We start from the raw sequence: 19,424 nt of genomic DNA, 5'->3' as shown, positions 1-19,424 counted from the left end.
TGTTTAATGAAAAAGAAAAAACAAGTACAAATCTACTAAGTTGGTAAAAAACTAGTGCTTCTCTAGTCGAAAACAAAAAACATAGAAAAACTCTAAAGTCCTCAGACGCCCCCCCCCCTGTATCCCGCAGGACAACCAATGAGAGGGCAGATAGCTCTTAGAGCGCGGAAAAAATCCCGCAGGCGGGCCAGAACACTCCTCGCCTGGTAAATAATTACCACTGCAACAACATAACTGAAATAACATGAACATTATTATCGCGTCCGTAGATATTAGTTATATTACTGTTCCTTATCTAGTTCATCCACCGAGATGATAAGGGCGACCTCTGTGACAGGTCGGTTATAACATCGTTTGGATCCCCCTCTTGCTGTCGTCACTTCGATCTTCCTAATGTTACCATCTTCGCTCGGGAATACTTTGGTGACCATTGCGATTGGCCACTCGTTCCTAGTGATCTCTCTATCTTTCAGGAGGACCAGATCCCCTACCCGCAGATTCGGTTGGCTTTGGGTCCACTTTCGTCTTACTTGAAGTAACGGGAGGAATTCTTTTCTCCATCGGGCCCAAAAGACGTTCGACAGGTACTGCACCTGCCGCCACTGTGAAGCGTGGAGGTCTCTGGGCGTGAACTTTCCTGGCGGTGGTGATGGCAACGGTTTCTGCGTTAGGATCATAGAAGGGCTTAGTATCTCGGGGGCTTCGGGGTCCGTGGACACCGGGGTGAGTGGTCGACTGTTCATAATGGCTGAGATCTCCGCCATCAAAGTGGTTAGGGTTTCGTGGGTTAGCTGCTTCGTGGGCAATTCTAGGAGCATGGCATCCAGAATTCTGCATGCGATCCCAATCATCCGTTCCCAGATACCTCCCGCGTGTGACGCATGTGGCGGGTTGAACAACCATTCACATTTTTGACTTGCAAGGTACGAAGTGATCTTTTCGCTTTTCATCTCTTTAAGCACCGTCATTAGCTCTGTTTGCGCTCCGACAAAGTTTGTCCCAGAATCCGAGCGGAATTGCGACACCGGTCCTCTGAGGGCGAGAAATCGGCGGAGCGCGTTGAGAAAGCTTGATGTGTCCATAGCTTCAATAATCTCGATGTGGACGGCCCTGACCGTTAGGCAGGTAAACATGACAGCCCAACGTTTATCTTTGGCGACTCCACCCCTCGTGCGTCTTGTCACGACTTTCCAAGGCCCGAAAACGTCCAGGCTGACGAAGGTGAATGGTGGAGCCGGGCGAGTCGTTCGCCTGGCAAGTCTGCCATCTTTTGGTACGCCAACCTCCCCCTGAGCTTCCTGCAGGTGATACATTCGTAGATAACTCTATTAACTAAGCGCTTCTTGCCGATGATCCAGAAACCAGCAGCACGAACACGGCCACGGGTGAAATGTCGGCCTTGGTGTTTGGTTTGTTGGTGACAAAGTCTAACCAAAAGGGTGGTGGCGTGGTGCGTCCCGGGTAGGATTACTGGGTGGCGTTCTTTATGGCACAGTTTGGCTCGGCTTAATCGCCCCCCAACACGTAAAATACCGTCTTCGTCGATGATCGGGTCGAGCCTAATTAGGGGAGATCCCTTTGGCAGCGCCTTTGGTGATGAGCTCTATTTCGTCAGCAAACACTTCGTACTGTATGCTTCTAACAATGAGATTCTCTGCCAGATCGTGTAGCGAAACGGTGGTTTCAAGTTTGCCGTTGCTGACGTTTCTCAGGTGGGTCGTGCTTGGTGGGTGTTTTCTGTGACAGCGCTTTCGAGATTAGTGCTGCCAGTCCGGCAACCAGGTTGAGCCAGCGCGAGAAACGGGCGCTCCCAATGCTGCGATTTGTTAGCTTCTCAGTTGCTAATGCTTTCACAATATGGCGAACTTCCGGGTCGTCTTCTGTAATTTCTACAGGATCGCTGGTCTCCGAAACCATCAGTCCTTTGTCGTCGCGGAGGAAGTCCGGACCCGTCAACCACCGACTTGCCGTCAAGTTGGTCGCTTTAACTGAGCGCGTCGCGCAGTCGGCGGGATTGAGATGTGTGGGTACGTACTTCCAGTCTTCCGGGGACGTCAACCTTCGTATTATCTCCACGCGATTGCTGACGTATATGTAGAATCTTTTCGTTTGGTTCCTGATATATCCTAGCACAACTTTACTATCTGAGTAGTAGACGATTTGGCATAGGGGGAACACCATTTCCCGTCGAATGAGTTCTGCTATCTCGACTGCGAGGACAGCTGCGCACAATTCTAAGCGTGGGATTGTCGTAGCGTGAGGGGGTGCTACTTTTGCCTTTCCGAAGACGAATGATACGGTTATGATCCCAGCGTTGTTGACGGACCTCAGGTAGCTCACTGCTGCGATTCCGCTTTCGGAAGCGTCGCAAAAGACGTGTAACTCGAGGGATAAGGATTCGTTCAGGGGAATAATCGAATAACACCGTGGAACTTCTACTTCTTGGAGGATGGACAGGGATGTGCACCATTCCATCCAGGATGGGTAGAACTCGTTTGGGAGTAGTCGGTCCCATTCCCCTGGGCGGCTATTCTTTAACTGGCTGGTCATTTCTCTGAGCAACATTTTCCCCTTGATGATTACAGGAGCCGCTATTCCGAGGGGGTCAAAGAGGCTATTGACGACGGACAACACACCTCGTCTGGTAAAGGGTTTGATCTCTTTTGTGACTTTGAAGCTGAACGTATCCGATTTAAGCTCCCAGTAGACTCCTAACGAACGCTGGATATGCTTTGTGTTCTCGTTAAGGTCAAGGCTGCAGCGGCCAGTCGCGAGATCACTGCTCGGGAAGGCTTCCGTGACTTTAGGGTTGTTCGAAGCGATCTTGTGTAGTCGTATATTGGCCGTGGCAAGCATCAATTGGGATCGTTTGAGTAGGTCGATGGACTGCTCTGGTCCCGGAAGAGACTTTAGTCGGTCGTCGACGTAGAAGTCCTTTTCGATGAACGCCTGTGCGTCGAAACCAAACTGGGCCTCTGTCTCCTGTGCTGTTTTTCTCAGGCAGAAGGTGGCTACGGCAGGCGAAGATGTATTGCCGAACAAGTGAACCTTCATTCTGTACTCTACAATTTGTCCATCGGGGTCGTTCTTTTCAAACCAGAGGAACCGTAGGAAGTCCCGATGTTTGGGCTCTACTTGAAAGGAGTGGAACATCTGCTCTATGTCTGCCATAAATGTGGTGCTGTGTTGACGGAAACGCATCAGCACTCCAAGTAAACCTTTGGCGAGGTCTGGGCCAGGGAGGAGGATCTTGTTAAGCGAGATACCTTCTACTTCTGCTGCTGAGTCGAACACTACGCGTATTTTGTCGGGTTTTTGTTGATGGTATACACCAAAGTGAGGTAAGTACCACTTCGGCTGTGATGTGTTCACTTCGTTTGCAGGTACTCGTTCGGCGTGGTTGTTGTCTAAGATCTTCTGCATGAAGGAGAAGTAGTGGGTTTTCATTTCAGGCTTGCGGTCAAGAGTTTTTCTTGTGGTTTTCAGTTGTTTCAGCGCCTCGTTGTAACTGTCTGGTAGCTGTGCGATTTGATTTCGGAAGGGCAACAGAGCAGTCCAATTACCGGATTCGCTCTTCTTCACTTTGGCATTCATTACGTCGATGAAGATTCTATCCTCTACGGAAGTCCCAGGTTGATTGTCCAAATCCGTTCGTTGGAATACATCGGAACCCAGGCCGTCTTCGAATGTACCATGTACGAAGCGTTCTCGGTTGTCGGTACCGTGGATCCGATTGGAATCGCATGTGGCCTTAACTTCGAATTTATTAGAGCAGGGTTCGAAGATCGATTTTCGTGTCACGTTTGTGGCAAAGGTGGAGGACGCCGTGGGTTGGTGGTGCATACCGTCAAGACAAGCATTTCCCAGAATGACCCATCCTAGATCCAATCGTTGTGCCCAAGGTACGTTTTCTCTCCCATTTCTCGACTCTCTCACTTTGTGTAGCAGAGGAACGTCCCTTCCGATGAGTAAAAGTATACTAGCGTCTTCGTCGACCTCGGGGATGTGTTTAGCGATTGGGCGGAGGTGTGGGTAGGCTCTGGCAATATCTGGTGTGGGAATTTCGCTCTTATTGTCCGAAATCGCAGTACATTCGATAACGGTCGGGAGAGGGTAACGTTTTGACCCATCGGTAGATTCAATAAAGAAGTCGTTGGCATGCCTACCTTCGGTAAGCGTAGTCCCCGCACATGTCTTCAGTGTGTAAGGATGTCGTGCCCCGTTTTTACCAAGAAGATTGAACAGTTCCAGTTTGGCCAACGAGCAATTGCTTTGGTCGTCGATTACGACGTATGTTTTAATCTTTCTTTCCGGGTGTTCTCTGCTAAAGACATTTGCCAGGCATATTTTCGAGCAGGATCTTCCTCCAGGTTTACCGGCACAGATCTTGGTGCAGGAGGTGGTTATGTTATTAAGTGGTTCTTGGTCGTCTTCTCTCTTCTCCTTGCCATCGTCCCTTTGGGGGTCCGGAGGTTTTGGAGGGTGGTCTACATGTAATGCTGCTAAGTGTTCATCGCTGTCACACTCAGAACATTTTACAGCTAATTTACAATCTTTCACCATGTGGGAGACTGAGGCGAGGCAACGGAAACAAAGGCGGTGCTTTTTAATGAGGCTTTTCCGTTCCTATATTGACTTTGCTCGAAATACGCGACACGATGCAAGCGGGTGAGGCTTCCCATGCAGAATACATTCGTCAGGGTTGTAGGGTTTGGCGCCGCGGTGGTCTTGGTTGTTCTTTTTCACATTGGTTTTAAAAAAATGGGTTTGTTGCGAGGGAGGGAGAGGTGCTCGTTTGTAGAGTGCTCGATCATGAGGTTGGGGTCGTTCCTCTCCAGGGAAACGTCCTGTACGAATTTGGAGAACTCGGAGAACGGTGGGTAATCGGAGTGCTCTTCCCTTTTGTATCTGAAAGCATGTATTTGCCACCGGCTTTGGATATCGCTGGGGAGTTTCTCTACGATGGGCCTTAGGGAAATAGGTTCATCAAGAATTCTGAGTCCTTTCAACTGGCCATCCTCTTTGGCACACTGTAGGCTGAGCAGGAGGTCGCCAAATTCTTGGAGTTTTTTGTTGTCCCTGTAGCCAACCTTTGGGAAGTTGCTTACTTTGTCTAGGTACGCTTTCGTCATCACCACATCAGACCCAAATCTTTCTCCCAGTTTGGTCCAAACTTCTGACACACCCTTGGCAGGGTTCTGTATGTAGGCGTTATGTAGTTTTTGGACGAGCTTCTTGGACTCTTTGCTGGTGTATTCGGTTAAAAGCGAGAGCTCCTCTTGGGGTGTAATATTTATGTCCTTAAGCATAGTTTCAAAGGATGTTTTTCACGTGTGGAAATTCTGTGGATCGTCGTCAAATTTCTCGACTCTTTTGCTTAGGACTTCTCTTCTGCCATAAATTCTATGCAGGATTTCACGACGTTTTGGTCGGACCCAGTTGTGGTTGGGCAGACTTTGGGTGTGAAAGGTGACGATGTTGGGTTGAGGTTGGACTGCATTTGTTGTGTATTCCCTGAATCGTGATTGATTGGTTCCGTGTCACCAATTTGTTGCTGAGGGTATTGGCTATCAATGAATTGTTGTACGCGGTTTTTGGGATTCTCTGCTGGCAGGTCTATGAGGTTTTGCTCATGGGCAACATCCAGATCGAGTTCGTCATCAATGGCTCTTGCCTTTGCGACGGCGATCTCTGCGTCGTCTTCTAGGCGTAGCGCTTCTAAGCGGGTTTGTTCTTCTAGCTTGTGCTTCGCTAGAGCGAGCTCTTCGCATTGAATGTTGAGAGCCGATTGTGATTCTTCAAGGGAGCGCTTTTTGTAAATCTTGGCTTTCTTCATTGCTGTAGCTGCTTCAGCGCGGGCTTTTGCCCTCAGTGCTGTGGACGATAACGAGGAAGCGCGGGACCCAGACCCAGAACACACGGACTTTATGTCGAACATTACTTCCCTCTTATGTTGGTTCCCCTGTTCAATGTTTTCTAAGACAAATTTTTTGTTAACTGATGTCGTTGCGTCTAACGTGTTCAGTTCTTCCATGCATTTTCGTGTTCCAATGCGAGTGAGAAAGTTTGCAAAGTTGCGATATGCATTATCGTAGATATTGTATTCGGCACGTATCTCGGTGATTGCCTTGGCGATCTCATCTATCATGTTAGGAGCGTTTTGAAGTGTTGTGATAGCTCTTTCGACTTTTGTCCACACTTTCTCAAGTTTTGATTGTTCCATTTGGCTAGTATTTTCGATTGATTTCTCCGAAGGTTTTGCGTTTCGTCGCGGCCTGTCGCTGGTCAAGGCTAGTTTGATCTCGTTATCATCCCCCCCTGGATTTACATCGGGTTCGAATATAGTGTTATTTTCGCTATATGCTATATTTCGTCCGTTTTCGTTGGTTTTTATCGCGTTATCGATCTGGTTTTCGCTTACGTGTTCTTTCCCCGAGTGTACGGTCATCTCGATAAGGTCTTTGTCTGTTGTAGTTGGCTCCATGTCGCAGAAAATCCCCAATTTGACCAGGTTATGTGACCAATGAAAACCGTAAATATCGCGATGATTTTCGCCATATTGAGATTAGTTTTTTACTGTGCTGATCCTTCAGAACCCTTGGCTACCCCGAGGTCCCTTCATCAGCCCTGTAACCAAGTGACTTCTAGTAGTTTCATAAATTGTTTAATGAAAAAGAAAAAACAAGTACAAATCTACTAAGTTGGTAAAAAACTAGTGCTTCTCTAGTCGAAAACAAAAAGCAGAGAAAAACTCTAAAGTCCTCGGATGCCCCCCCCTGTATCCCGCAGGACAACCAATGAGAGGGCAGATAGCTCTTAGAGCGCGGGAAAAATCCCGCAGGCGGGCCAGAACATTGTATCAAAATACGCATGGGTATATACCAAATCCTAAGTTAGACATTCACTAATCTAAAGAAAGTTATTTTAGTGTAACAGGCGTTTTAGTTTTGAAGTTATACTCAATCAAACAGGTTAACCTTTTTTTTGCTCCACCCGGTACATAATATACCTATCTGTTTGGTTGCTTGGGTCATAATACCCCATTTCCAACAGCATTCTTAGTTCCCTTTTGAAAATTTTTTGAAAGCGTTGATGCAGCTCACGCCACCACCTTTCAATCTGTTAATAAAAGCATAAATTGATATTAATTGATTTATAAGCCCTCAAAACACCAACTATATTCTTAGAAAGAAAACGAAATGAACTAAGGATCAATAATTATAATGCTGCATGTCTCAGTGCAATGTGGATATTCAGTTTGCCCTTGATGTATATGCATGTGCAATGTACATTGTATCATATATATCTAAAGCTCAAAAAGGCATGAGTCAGCTGTTGAGAACTGCTTGTGATGAAGGAAGTGTCTGTTTTAACACAGAGATTTTTGTTCTTATTTTTGATTCTGCCGATTTCGACTGACAGTCGGTGGCTATGCAGAATAACATCATCAGTGGGAGCTTTGAATCCGGGAGCAGGATCTGTTCTGATTACAGCTGGAGGGCCATCCAAAGGACGTAACTCAATAATACACAACCAAATAAGAACGAGTCGTAGAGACTGGTGGCGCTCATCCTCCAGTAGTGTTGTTGTCGTAAAAGATGTAACACATTCACAAACTACCAGTATAAACTGGCAATTGCGCTTAATCACATCTGCAGCAAAGAAACACACGTCTATTGGTAGTATTCTCTATAGCTTTATCAATATCCAGGGCAAATAAATACCGGCATGTGACCATCTTTAGTGATGAATAGAGGGGTGATGAAGCTGAATGTGCAGTGCCGTTAGGAGCCAATCCAAGACCTGTTGTGGTACCACAATACACTCGCGTGTTGGTAAGAGTGGCTTGTTTTGCTTCCCAACAAGTACACCATCTTTGGCAATGGTAGCAACGTTAAGGTAACGCTTGACATTTTCAATGTTAGTAATCTTTCTTGAAGGACGTGTTCCTTGCCGTAGGTGGGCATGGGTCCTACGTAGATTGGGACATTCTGCCTGTATGGAGCGCCAAGCTGTTCTGCTTGTGAATGGAAGTTGTGCTTTGCTGGCCAAGACTTCTTCAACAGTAGTGCAACGAATGACTGAGGACTGTTCTGTGTTTACAAAATTGCACACTTGACAAGCCATGTCTTCACAATCTGGGGCGTTACGGCTGGCGAAGTCAGAGGGGAGAATAGATGCACCTGCAACGTGTTGAACTTCTGCTTGGTATCGACTAACAGTGGACAACAATGTATATACTCAAGGGCTAGCTGAAAATTCTCTGCATAACTTCTGATAAGCTTGAACACACAGCTTACTGTCAGTGAGGACACATGCCTTGTTCGTAGACTGGATAAGATATGGACCAAAATGTTTCACAGCAGTGGTGATGGCTAATGCCTCGACTTCACAGGGGAGCCAAGAGGATTGATGGCTTTGTAATTTTGCACTAAAGAAACCAGCGAGCCGACGTTTGCCTCGCCAAGCAACATACAAGGTTGCTGCAATACCAGGTCTTCTCACTGCACCATCGGTGACGATCCACAGCTGGTCGTCGGGTTTTGGGAGTGTAATTGAACGGGGAGAGGAAAATGCCTTCTTAACGCTAAAAGCCTCATGTAGCTTGTCAGTCCAAGTGATTGCCTCTGTGGGTAGGCGTCCGGCAATGGCATTATTGAGTGGGGAGAGGAGTGGTGAACAAGCTGGAATCACACATGCTAATACTTTGTATGCCCCAATAAACAACTTCATTGCTTTGACTTTCACTGGTGGAGAACAAGAAGACAAAGCAGAAACACAATGTGGGCTGCTAATGTGCCTTGTGACCAAGTCCAACCGAGGATTGTAGAAGACTTTAGGTTTATCACCATCTTGGGAGCAGATAGATGCAGATTATTCTTATGCATCGCAGTAAAGACCTTTGTCCAATTATCAAGTAATTCACTTGGTGTATTGCTACCGCAATATACATCATCAGCCACTTTTGCAACCACACCTGCTTGAAGGAGGACTCCAAGAAAACGGCACATAAGTTCCTCTAGTGCTGTGTCAGACCCAGGCATGCCCATGGCTGAATGAACATAAAGACAAGTACCTCGGTATGGTGTGGCAACACCAGTACTTCATTGACTCTTTGGACAGGGAGATTTGATAAAATGCACTGATAAGATCAGTCTTGATGATGTACGTCCACGGCCTATCTACTGTAAGGTGGAATTGACATTGGGCATAAGTAACGGCTGTGGCTCGCTGTACCGACCAACCTCGCCAAAAGGCAGTAACTAGTCGGGTACCACCATTTGCTTTCTTTACCAAGAAGGAGGGATTAAGGTACTCGACGGAAATACCTTGAGTAGCTCTCTTCTGCTGTCTCACCATCACTTGCTTCTTCACATTCAAGGATGGCAACTATTTGCCTTGCCTTGGCCATATACTTCCGGTCTTGTGAGGGAAGGAACCTGCACTCACTGAGGAAATGATTGTCAGGACGGCTCGCTTGCTTACACAATTGACACAATTTTTCGTGAGGTCTGGTGAATGCAAATTATCTTGAGCGGGGTCTTTCGGCGGAGGGTCTTGTTGGACAACCACTATGGCTTCCTCTGAATGGAAGAGTTGCAGTAACTCTTCCATTGCAGTATCTAATGATATCAACAACATTGAAATAACTTTCATAAAAGTAATGATTCTTCCTCATGGCGGAGAACCCCTTAATGCTCGTAAAAATCTGAACCCTTGATGGTGAATGATATTGTCTATTGTACCTGGCTGCTTAAGTTGCCCACCAGTAATTTTGTTGTGAGTCTGACTCTGTCGGCATTTTTGCAAAGCAACCTGAGATTGCCCAAGCAAAATTTTCATTTGCAGTTTTTTTGTTTTAAAAAATATGTTCTCTACTCATATTGCAGCCCTTTGGTCAGATCTTTTCAACTCAGATTTACAAATTTCACTATAATGAAAATCAGTAAGTCTATTTGTATTGTCAGGTCGTTTCTGTGCAAGAAATATTCTTGGGTATGCTAATTGCTCTAAGTACTTATTGCAGAATATACTAACAGGTCTGCTACCTTCACCTGGTGCAACATTTAAAATATGCTGACACTCATTGTCAGTCACAAAGTCTGGGTCAGTTAACATATAGTGTCAGTGACTCCAGCAGGTATTTCTGTTTTATCTTCACTCCACTGCTCATCCTCATGAGGTGTTAATTTTGTCTTATCTCTATTACAGGCTAAGTCTGGGGAATCATTTTTTTCAATACAACCCTCACCAGGCATTAACAAAATGTTGGTACTGCTTTGAAGCCATCTATGGTTAAAAGTTATACCTTCCTAAGACTACTGTTATCAATAAGCCATTAGACAGCTTGTACTACCTTGTTAGGCCTTACATTCAAGGACAAAGCTGAACTTTTGTATTGCAATCTTCTCTTTAAGTTGACTTTAATGGTTGCAGCTTCAATTGGTAGTCTTAGCAGCATGCTAACAGTATTCATTATATCTGCTGGTACATTGACAACATTGCCATTTATTTTTAACTGTTTTCCCCTAGGAGCTTGCATAAGTTTCTAGAATGCTATGCTAGGAGCAAGTAACCTACATTCTAGTTAATTCAAGTAAAAAAAATGCTGTTTTTTTGGAAATAGCATTCAATTAATTGCAGCACAGGGCGGAACTTTATGTTTTGCTAAGTACTGATAACATGTCTTGCAAAGTCATTCAACATTATCAACACTTACTTTGGGCAAGAGATATTTTTGCATATTTGGATTACTTTGCCGCAGTCCAACAGCACAAGATACACTACTGTGCTTATAACAAAGTTAATCGAAACAGGTACAACAGTTAAACAAAAATATTCCTCTTCTTAGGCAAATTAATGAAAACATTAGGATAATTTTCTATGAATAAATCAAGGAGCCTATGACACGAAGTATTCCCAAGAAGTCACCCGTCCAAGTACTAGCTTCACCTAGCTTGTTTTAACTTCGGTGATCAGACGAGAACCAGTGCTTTCCAAGTCGTATGGGGGTAGACATCTTGTTCGGAAAACAAGAAATTTTCATCTATGAATATTTTTGGGGATAGTTAAAAAAAAATTTTCTTTTGGGCAAATTAATGAGAATATTGGAATAATTTTCTATAAATAAGGGTCTACAACACGAAGTATTCCCAGCGGTCACCCATCCAAGTACTAACTTTGCCTGACTTGTTTTAACTTTGGTTATCAGACTAGAACCAGTGCTTTCCAACTAGTATGGATGCAGGCATCTTGTTTGAGAAAACAAGAAATTTTGATGTATGAATATTTTTGGGGAAAGTTAAACAAAAATATTCCTCTTGGGCAAATTAATGAGAACATTGGAATAATTTTCTATGCATAAATCAAAAGGGATCTACAACACGAAGTATTCCCAAGTGGTCACCCATCCAAGTACCAACTTTGCCTGACTTGTTTTAAATTCGGTGATCAGACGAGAACCGGTGCTTTCCAAGTGGTATAGATGTAGACATCTTGATTGAGAAAACAAGAACTTTTGATTTATGAATATTTTTGGGGAAAGTTAAACAAAAATATTCCTTTCAGGGAAATTAATGAGAACATTGGAATAATTTTCAATGAATAAATCAAAAGAAGTCTACAACATAAGTATTCCCAAGGGGTCACCCATCCAAGTACTAACTTCGCCTGATTTGTTTTAACTTTGGTGATCAGATGAGAACCGGTGCTTTCCAAGTGGTATAGAGTCGACATTGTGTTTGAGAAAACAAGACCTTTTCATCCATAAATATTTTTGGGGAAAGTTAAACAAAAATACTCCTCCTGGGCAGGTTAATGAAAACATTTGAATAATTTTCTATGAATAAATGAAAAAGGGGTTCATGACACGAAGCATTCCTAAGTGGTAACCCATTCAAGTACTAACTTCAGCTGAAATTCTTTTAAGTTTGGTGATCAGACGAGAAGGTATGGATACTAGGTATGGACCTAGACTTATTGTTTGAGAAAACAAGAACTTTTGATTGATGAATATTTTATGGGAAATTTTAACAAACAAAATCCTCTAAGGAAAATTAATCGGAACATTGGAATCATTTTCTATTAATAAATCAAAATGGTGCTTACCCTTAATGAGAACATTAGAATAATTTTCTATCAATAAATGAAAATGTGTTTACGACACGAAGTATTCCCAAGTGGTCATTCATCCAAGTACTAACTTCAGCTCAATTGTTTTAATTTCAGTGATCAGACGAGAACCGGTGCTTTCCAAGTGGTATGTGTAACACTTCCGGTCATAGCAACTTCCTGTAGGTAATATTAGTCCCAGTCCCCATCTGTTATATAAACACGGGTCCGCACTAGATCATAGACAACATACGCACATATCTGAGTCTGCTATATATCATGGTCAGCGGTATTGCATTTGCGAAATACTTAAAGGACATTGGCAGCGAAAATTTTTATTGCCCTTTTCTATTATATGTACCTATGGAATACTTAATTCCCCATTTTCGTTTTACCATCAGGTTTTGATTTCGCTAAAATTTGAAATAAAGTTGAATTATTGTCCGCCATTTTAAAAAAAGATGTTCATGCTAATTTATGTCAGAATACATTACTGATGTCATTGGCTGGGTTCGGCCAAATAGATATCATTTGAATACAACATTCCGTAATGATAACAAAAGATAAAAGCAGTATAGGGAAGCGTAAATAACGGAAAATGTATAACAATTAGGTAGCGATGTTCTCTGCAATAATTTGCTCCAAATCTTAGTATATACGTTATGATATAAGCGCGTATATTAGACGTGTCTAGTTAAATGCGCTTACGCTTCAGATGCCGACTGCAATAATATATCTAATTTAGCAAGTGTTTATGTGCAACACTTTAGACTCTGTGGCCTTTTAAACGCGCTAACGCTTCCGATGCCGACAAAGTAATCTTCGGAAATATTTTTACGCAAACAAATCAAATTTGGAAAGTCTTCATGTGCAACACTTTCGCCGCTGTGCCGCAATTGTGAATTGTTTTGATCGGAAGCCGGGAAGCAAAGCTTGTAAAATAATATACAAGTCGGCATGACAAAATGACAACACATTAGATCATATGTTGGTATTTTTATGTTGACATGTGTTTGCATTCATGGTTTATCCTGATGCAGGTGCTGCTGCCAAAATAGCTGTGAAGCGCTTGTAAAAAGAGCGTCTCCTTTCTCATTTTCGCATTCAGTTTGAAATGCGAAGGTGAAAACATGTATTGCCCGGTTTACGGTTGTAATAGCGACTTCAAAAAAAACAAACGAGTGCTATCAATTTCTTTCGGTTTCCAAGTGGAAAATCGGCAGCTCAGCAGAAGAGAAGAAAAATTTGGATAGATATAGATTTTTGCAAGAGGAAAGGTTTCGAGCCATTGGCAAACAGTAGAATTTGTTCTCTTCATTTTCGCTGAAGACACCTATACCAACCAGGACATTCGCCACAATTTTTGAAGCAAATAGAGTGTCAGGTTTCGCATTCAGTTGAAAAGCGATGCTGTGCCAACCTTGAATAAACCTTTGTCTGAAACAGGTTCAAGTAAAACAAGAATTTTTACAGAAAAAAGACAGCATAAAAAGGTAATATAGAACTATAACGAGAACGTTTCGTTAGGAAGTGTAGAGATTATAGTTGAGAGCCATAGAGGCTTACATATGCGGTAAAATAGAGCTATTCACACATATAGCATGGTAGGCATTACTGAATTTTACGCCAATAATACAAACATTTGTAATCATTTATAGAAACTCGAAGACCTTCTAGAACCAAGCAATTTTCCTGTTAAAAGGCCATATATACAGCACACTTTTAAGCAGGGAAAAAAATCATAGATATTTATTATATACCATATTGATAAGTTCACAAACTTTAAATCTAATTTTATAGAGTATGTACATTTGATATTAAGTCAAGTTATAAAACTCCGAAGGCAGTACCCTACATTGAAGAAGGCCAAAGAACATGCAAGCAATGTACTACCTCCAGAGCCACAATCACTTGTTCAACAGTACTTGGCAGGAAAGGAGAGACCCTCAAAAGAACAAGGCGTAGCTAGCAAGAAGTCACGATTCAGTAAGCCAGCTTTACCTACAAGTGTAGAAAGAAAAGTTGGTGTCAACCCTTGTGCATGTAAAGGTAAATGCGCAACACGTAAATGTGACTGCAGGGCGGTGGGAACAATATGTGATAAGGAATGCAAGTGCCAAGAGGCCAAATGTATCAATCGTGAATGAGGTATTCCTTTCACGCACAAATATATATATGCTCTCAATTGTACATACTTCAAGAATTAGAACCATAAAGTAAAATATTACCATTTTGATTTTTTTGCGTATTTAAAGTGAGTGTATATGCCATCAGGCGACTCGAAGCGTTCTTGTATCTTTGCATATACACAAGCTGGGAAGGGTCTTCGCTTTGTCTTCCCCAAGATCTGGAAAATCCACTGAGAACACCTCTGATATGCTACTAGTCGATAGAGTTTGTGTACTCATTCTAGATCCTCATCATCAAGAGGCCAGGTTTCCTCATCGACTTTTAGCACTCCTTCTGAAAGCATGTTTTCATTGAATTCTCGATTTGTTGTAACACACTGCTTGTCTTGTGTTTCTGTTTGGTTAAGGAGAACCTCGTATTCGTCGTATTCCAATGCTTTCTCGTGGCAACAAAAACACTCAATATCCTTGTTCGATATAGTGCAATGTCCGCATTTACACCAACTAAGAGTTTGAAGGCACCAAGCATTTACCCTTTCAAACTCGTGATTGACTTCTTCGTCACACAAAGACAACTCACTGTCTTGTTCGGAACTGCTTTCAGCGCTTAAATGGCCAGTTTCTGCCCCAACTTCTGGTTCATACTGGTATGGCAACACTTCTTCTATTTGATTTTTGTGTATATCTTCCATCATAACAATAAAAAACTACAAACCTTTATGAAGCTAGGGAGCGAGTCAAATTTTTAAACAAAAATACACTGTTGTTTTGACTCAACCCAGCCAATGACGTCACTTCCGGCAATATAACCGAAGATAATTTTTCAGACTTTAATCCAAGATGGCGGGCAAAGTAGCAAATTTGAATGCAAATAACTGGTCGATAAAAGAGTTTGATAAAGAATTAATGCTGTTTTTATTGTTAGATACTCCAAACGTTTTAAAATAGCCAATAAAAATTTTCGTCGCCAATGTCCTTTAATATAAATGTGGTCGACTGTATTCAATAATGAGTATTACAAAATGAGTTGCGCAAGTCATTTACAACGATAGATTAAAATTCATTATTATGTAAGTAAAGTTTCAGCAATATTTATAAACCCTGATATTACTAGGGGGGGTGAAATTCCTGGTATTTATTGTATGGGGACACCAGTACAATAAATTATAAATAAAATACTTTCAGGTATGATAAAAATTACATATGTAAACCTATGAAGAATGCTTAGAAACTTATTTCACCCATTATTTAACCAACAGTAACTGCGACTTTATGGTATTAACAATGCACTCAAATGCACTGTTATACAGGTTCATATACTGTTATACAGCTATTTCAATTAAAGTTCCAGACTGGAACTTCCAGTGGAACATTAGATGAATTGATGAAACTTGCAGGAAATTATCACCAACCAAGTCACAGAATGATCCACCAACTACTGTATGTCACAGAATGATTTATCAATATCTTGTGCAGGGATCTGGGTTACAGTATGTGCCAAGGTCTGCTGGGAGGTTTTTATAAAACCACAACTGGGTAGTTTTGATTTCTTCAAAGGCGATCTTGTTTGCACTACACACATATAAATGGTGATTCAGTTGCAAGTGCTGCAACCTGCTCAGGTGAAAGTTTCATACAGTTCTGGGCATGACCATGATGGAACCAGTTGTCGCAGACACTGCAGTGAACCATTTCAGCACCAGGTATGTTTCGTAGACAGACACAATAAATGCTTATGACATTAGTGAGAATGCCTGTGGGGATTTTGCACAACATCATGTGGAAACATTTGCATTTTGCGTTCCTCCAGGCATCTTAACAGGTGATCACACATTTTGGATTGATCCCAGCAGATGGTTTGTGGATCAACTCCAGTTGCTAGTGCAACAGAATTTGCAATAGCAAAAAAGCCACAGTCGGAGGTTCCTCTTTGTCGTTGTTGTAGCACCACTGTGACGTTGAGAGAACTATCATTGTTGCACAACCCTTCATAAACATATGCCAACTGCCTCCGAAGCGACTCGTTTACCGTTGAATACAGGCTATCATAGACTACCACTTTTCTGATATAGAGGTGGATGTAACCCAGTGGGAACCAATATTGTGGCATTGAATGGTTTGGTGAACATCTTGACGCACTGCAAATCTGCTGCAATGTGTTGTTGCTGCAATGCAGTTGAGACCACTCCAGTTCCCAGCTCTTTTATAAGGTGTTGGGCTGCATCAATGTGTTCGTCTGTCAACCATGCAAACGTGCACAGGAGAATGTCCTTCAATTCATAAGTCATCTTCACACCATTGATCATCACCCATGTATCACTCTGTCTGTTGCCATTTTCGTCTACTTCCTCTTTTCTTTTCTTCTTGCCAGCAACGTTGTTACTTTGGACCTTGGTTCTTTTATTGCCAGCAACTTTGGAACTTTTCAGCTTGGATTGACTCATTTTTTTGCTGACATCACCTTCTTCAATGAAAATCTTTGCGTTTCGAGAATCGGCAACTGATCCAACTCTCTTCACAAAGTGATTCCTCCTTTTTCTTTTTGCTAATTTGGACGTTTTTATAGCGATTTTCTTTGGCGATACGGATTTGTCCTTCAAAGCAATTCCGTTTTCTTTAGGGCGGTGGTTCCTTGCATAAGCAAGAACTTCTTGGATCTTTTCGAGAGTTTCGTTCAAAACATCTTTATCCGTTAGCAGATATAGTTCGTCATGGAGGGATTTTACTTCTTGAACGCACTGTCTTCGGATGTTGCCCTTCTTTCGACGGCGAAGGCTCACCGTAGCCATCTCTACCTTGCTCTCCCCTGGGGAGCAATCTTTCTGCGTCGCTTCCCTTTGAGTGGATGGAAGTGTGTCATCACTGATTTCATAAGGCGACTCTTGTACTTGACGTATTACTTCCTCGTCCAAAATGAACAGGGGGTGACTGTTGAACCACGAACCAAGAGACTCCCACCCTATGCCAGGTTGTTGAACAACAGCGCATATGTGTTTGCACGGCAATTTCTTGGTGTGGTAGTCGATGCATTGGCATGTTGGCAGTTGGATGTCGGAACTTAACCAAACTTGGTAAAATTGTACACCACTACGGACGCTAAATAGGCGAGGAGTTACCTGGGAAATGTTGAGGTTTTCAATCTCCGTGGTACTTCTCTTTATGATGTGCTCCACAATGCCTCTTGGCCTGTTCTGGAGATATTTGGGAACGCGTTTGTCGTAACAGCTGTACGAGCCTGTGCACTTGATGTTTTGTTTTCTATATCTTTCAGAAGAAAGGAAATAGCACTTTAAGATACTACATCAATATTCATTTCCTGCAAGTTGCTGCGCATTTTCATTTGTTCACCAATTCAATATAGTAATAAGAAATCTGTTACCTACTTCTTGTAGCTATCAGGCAAAAATTGCTTTAGTAGTATATCTACTAAGTCAGTGATAGAGCTATTTCTTCGCCCACAAGGTAAGATTGTTTCGGCCAGTTGTTTTGTTGCTCAATTCCATTGTTTGTGTTGATGGAAATTTTCAATGCTTCGTCACGGTAGAAACGGACCCATTTCTGTAAAGACTGGTAGTAATTTGTTTTGTATTTATTTTGGGTTATTTTTATTTATGTGGCTATATTTATTTATGTGTTCTAACGATGTACCCGGAAAAGGATGTACAGTACCTTGAAGGTTCCACGATTAGTTATTTTAATTAAGTACAGTATGTGAATTATTGATTACAGTACATGATATACAGCTATGGTAATAAGCCATAAAGATATGACAGTACCTGCAGATGAAGACAAGATTTGTTGTATTTTTTTAATATAAAGTATTTTTGCAGTGGAACGGATTCTTTCCAAATTTCACTTTCTTTCAGGACTGTAACATTCTGGTCAAGTTCACATTGGTTAGCACTTTTCGCAATGCTACGTAGGTATTGCAACACCTAGGCTCGGTTTTCTGTCACCCCATTTGTTGTTTTTGACACCCACTCATTCCAGGGTCATTCCATGTCAAATCATCAGAGGGTTGTAACCCTAAACCTCAGATTTTACTCATTTTTACATCATTGGTAGATATATGTCCAAAATGAACACATACAAAGTTTGAGGTAAATATCTTAAACGGTTGTTAAGTTATGGCAGTTTAAAAAATTGCTAATTTAAGTACCTCATATTCATTAAATTTCACTTCCGGTACAAGACGTAACTTCAAAATGTGATAAAATGTTTTATGGTTCTTCTATTGAACCAATATTTTGCAATATTAACTCTTATGTGTTAGACAATAAATAAATAATATTCCAATTGAAGTTGTAAAAGCATACGCTTAAATTTCGGACAATAAATTTCGACTTCCGGTTAAAACACGTTTTTGACGTCGTTACTTTGGGTCAAATTTTCAACATGTCTCGGACTAATGAGAAGGCTATGACATATGTCATATGGAAAAGCGCACTTCAAACTATCAAAAACGGCTAGTTTAACCATTTGCATATGGCAGAGACAAATGGCAGCTACGGTTCAAAAACATAGAATTATCTGCATTTACTGTGACGCAATACAGACTCTCAGTGCCAATGTTTTTATTTCTTGAAAAATTTTGTATTTATATTTATGGCGACTTGTTCACCAATGGTATATGTTCGACCTGTCGCAGTTACAGGAGCCTGTACTTGACAGATGACATCTGTTATTGGCACCCAGCAAACGTCACGTTTCCGTGGCCAACGAAAACTTTTTGCTGGTCCACATGGATGCAGGAAATTAATCTTCACATCTTGTTCCTGTCTGTCAACCTCCTCAACCACACCAATCCACCACTTCCCATCGTATCTGCATGCTAGATACTCGCCAATGCGCACAGACTCTGTGGTCATGTTATCCGAATCTGGCTCTCCTGTAATGTTGAACGTACCCGCAAATTCTTTATCTTCTGCTGTTCGTTTATATTGCACAATGTTGGAACTCATGGGTTTAAAGAGATGGTAACTTCTTGTTCCTAGTATGGTTTGACCCAAAGCAAATCTTTCCTTCAATTCCATTCGAACTTTTTCCATTCGTTCTTTCAAAATGTATAAAAACTCTATGCCTGGAATATTTGTCTTACAAAAAACCAACATTGCAGACACATCTAAAATTTGGTTCGAATAAGGTCTTTGTAAGCTGGCACGCGCCGTTAGTCATTTTACTGTA

The 19,424-nt window shown here is 42.1% G+C and overlaps 4 pseudogenes; all 4 read right to left on the bottom strand.

Annotated features, from left to right (window-relative positions):
• Window positions 1–10,899: 10,899 nt before the first annotated feature.
• Window positions 10,900–11,018, bottom strand: LOC114526699 (annotated as a pseudogene).
• A 114-nt stretch (window positions 11,019–11,132) lies between these two features.
• Window positions 11,133–11,250, bottom strand: LOC114526712 (annotated as a pseudogene).
• Window positions 11,251–11,374: 124 nt separating this feature from the next.
• LOC114526678 lies at window positions 11,375–11,493 on the bottom strand (annotated as a pseudogene).
• A 124-nt stretch (window positions 11,494–11,617) lies between these two features.
• Window positions 11,618–11,734, bottom strand: LOC114526726 (annotated as a pseudogene).
• Window positions 11,735–19,424: the final 7,690 nt, after the last annotated feature.

Source organism: Dendronephthya gigantea, unplaced genomic scaffold (genome assembly GCF_004324835.1).
Source record: "Dendronephthya gigantea isolate DGI-Jeju-01 unplaced genomic scaffold, DenGig_1.0 000040F, whole genome shotgun sequence".
Taxonomy (NCBI): domain Eukaryota; kingdom Metazoa; phylum Cnidaria; class Anthozoa; order Malacalcyonacea; family Nephtheidae; genus Dendronephthya; species Dendronephthya gigantea.
The sequence above is the reverse complement of the archived record's forward strand: the minus strand, read 5'-3'. Positions and strand labels throughout refer to the sequence as shown.